Here is a 3,457-nt window from a genome sequence, read left to right as displayed (position 1 = left end):
TCGGTGTTAGGATCAGGTCATGGATTCTTAGTTGAGATATGAGTTCAGAGAGGATAGAGTATATTAGGAGGGGTGGGGGTGAGGAGCGATGGAGGTTGGGTCCAGGAGGAGAGAGGAGAGAGAGGTAGAGGGACAAAGGGAGAAAGAGAATAGGGAAGATAAGGAACTAAATTACTAGAATGTCCATGCCACCTCATCATATTTAACGATTTTGTGGATGGAAATGGACGGAAGTAGTAAAGTGAGAAAATTTCAGCAAGTTTTAGAAATTCATGGGGTTAAATGAGAAAATTTTAGTTTAAGGGGGTAAAGTGAGATTGAGTGTCCGTTCCAAAGGGTGAAATAGTAAATAAGCCTTAAAAAAAAGGACAAGGATTTCATAAAATCCGGCTTGAGCCAGCTGCCCTAGCCCATTAGCACCATACCGGGCTCGTGCTGAGCCACTAAGGCCATCTCCAACTCAACGAGTGGAAACCCAAATTATGAGTTTTGAGTCCAAAAATCTTTTCCAACCCATGTATTTTGGGGGGGTGGAAATTTGAGAAATATCAAATTTGGGGTGGAATTCTAGTCCAAGTTTTGCCTAAACTAGTATATTATGTGAAGCCCAAACTTCACTTCTTTTTTTTTGGGCTTCGAAGCCATGTGAAGAAGAAAAGTCGCTGGGCTCCACGTGACAACTTTGCTGTCTGGCCAGCAAGTTGTGCGACACAGCTAGCAGCCTTGTGCAAGCTGATTCCAACGACTAAAAATTCAAAAGTTGTGATGTGCTAGTTTTTTTTTTTTTTTTTTAATTCCAACAACTATATTTTACATCAACAATCATGATTAATTTTAGGCAATCTCACTAGTAAAATTTCGCATCCAACGACTCAAATTTAAATTCAACGGTCAAAATAATATTTATAATTAATCTAAATTAGATCCAACCCCAAAACTTATTCCAAACTCTATAAATAGCCATTCATTTGGTAAATAATCCACCAAAAATCTTTTTATTCCTTTCTCCCTTTGTTATATTTTTTCATTCTACTTTCATTCTTGTTGAGAATGGCCCCAAAACCCCCAAAGATGTGTGAATTGGAAACCACAAGAAGATGAGGCATTGTGCAAAGGGGTTTCTATCTTTGAAGATGGGGCTATTGATTGGCACCAATCAATCAATCGACTCATTTTGGTTGCGTGTGTACCAAAAGTTTTTGGAAAATGATTCGGGCATGAGCGGAGTCAGGGTACGATCACTGCAAGCTATTACTTCTCGGTTCAAAATCATCAACCAACAATGTTCTCTATGAAAGGCATGTATGACAAAGGCCAATGCAAGGCATGTGAGTGGCTCTAATCTTGAAGATGTGGAGAGTACTCATTTTTTTCAATGCTTAAATTTATAATTCTAATTCTTTTCAATTATTAACTTGATTTTTATTTTATTTCATGGGTAGGATATGAATGCAAAAACACTTTTCTTGAATGATAATAAACCTCTGAATAGGCCTTTCAAGTTGTATCATGCTTGGCAAATCTTAAAAAATTGCCCAAAATGGAACGACATATATGAATCTCCCACATAAACATTCAAAGATTCTTCTCATAGTGGCAATACAGTCAATTTGGAGGAAGATGAAGATGATGTGGTCATGCCCACTCCATGGCCGTTGAGAAGAGAAAAATAGAAGGATGAAAAAAAGAAAGGGAAAGGTGTTGAAGGTTATCTCAACCAAAATGGAAAGTTCTTGTTTGAATTGGTTCAACAAGGAAATGAGGTAAATGAGGATATGAGGCGAAAGTTAGAGCTCATATAAGAGCAACATGCCTATCAAATCCAACAAGATAAGGAGACCAATGAACATGGGATAATGTTTATGGACCTATCCAAATTTACTCCAAGAAAGAAGAAGTATTGGGATAATAAGCAAGACGAAATTATTAAGCCCCAGGTGAATACAAGTTCTCCCTACAATCCGGAAGACAACTCTGGAGACTATCATAGTGGTTATTAATTTATGTTTATTTGTAATTGTTGTTTATGTTTATTTATAATTGTCATTTATCTTTATTTGTAATTGTTGTTTATCTTTATTTATAATTATCATTTATCTTTATTTATGATTGTCGTTTATTTTTCTATCATTAGTCTTTTTTTAAATTCAATGATAAACCACACAATTCATTAAAATCACACCACCACTATTATAATTTATATACACTTTCATTTTTAAACACACAACATAATTTAAACATGCTTACATAATTTAAACACACTTACATAATTTAAACACATTGTTTGGACCCAAATTCGGCACACCCAAAACCAAGAGACAAGCCCATGATAAAATTGCCTGCCCAGCCCAAAGACTTGAGAAAAATAAAAATAGGATCCAGACAGATTGGGCTTCACGCCAAGAATGTTGAAAACGAAGCTTCAGCCCAAAGAAAGGCCCAAAGAGGAAACTGACAAGATGGGCTTCAAAAGATCAGCCCAGGAATTATTGATTAGGTTCAGACCCAATGGGATCAAAGACACGCCCACGTGATTGTCTCAATATTGAAGAATCGGCAATTCCAACTAAGTTTAAAATATGAAGGGAACATTTCTGAAACACTGCCGACAGAAGATCAAAAACCCATCTGTGTTAGAGATTTTGATTCAAATCAGTATACCATCTTCCAAGGAATTCACAGACCACGCTTCCTGAGCTAAAAAGCAGAAAATAGGGAACTGTTCAAAGAAATACAAGAGAGAAAAACCAAACCGTCATAAAAAGCCCACACAGACAAATGGCATCGGTTGAATTAGAGAAGTGCCACCCAGAAAACCAGGGAAGAGACTGCTTTAGGAGGTGACTGCTTAGAGTTTGTCTGCCATGACTGATAAAGATCTTGTTTACTTTGCGTTGTAAGAGATCTTTTATGCCGCCCATTATTTTAAAACCACCTCCCCAAAAAAACAGGTCTCTTATAAAAGACGAAGGCAGGCAAGGAAGCAGAGACATCAATACAACAACATCAAAAACATACACTCAAACTCATCAAACAAATGAGAAGACAGCTTTAGATCAGAATTCCAAAGTTCAGACTTAGAAAATAAGTCTTCTGAAAACGAGATCCCCCTCGTTACAAATTTGGTTCAGCAAAAGCCAAGACAAACACAGTTTGAGTTTTCACAAAATATGAAAACCTCAACAAATTTTACAGCATAGTTCCAGCCTGCTAAATTCTCGAGAATAGCCACTTCTGTCCCTTCAAACTGAAGAAGTCGCAGTTCTGCCCGCTCAGAAAGTCTCCCAAGGCTTGAAGTAGATTGAAGCTCTGCCAAAATTAAACTTTGGTATCGATTTATAGCTGAAGCCAAGAAGCTAAAGTTGTGGACAGTACAGTCCAGCATAGACGTGCCCAGTCCAGCCTTGCGGGATAAGAGGGACCCCCGAAACCAAGCAATCGCTAACACGACGATGAC

The sequence above is a fragment of the Prunus persica genome, chromosome G2 (genome assembly GCF_000346465.2).
Source record: "Prunus persica cultivar Lovell chromosome G2, Prunus_persica_NCBIv2, whole genome shotgun sequence".
Classification (NCBI taxonomy): domain Eukaryota; kingdom Viridiplantae; phylum Streptophyta; class Magnoliopsida; order Rosales; family Rosaceae; genus Prunus; species Prunus persica.
This window is presented reverse-complemented; position numbering follows the sequence as displayed.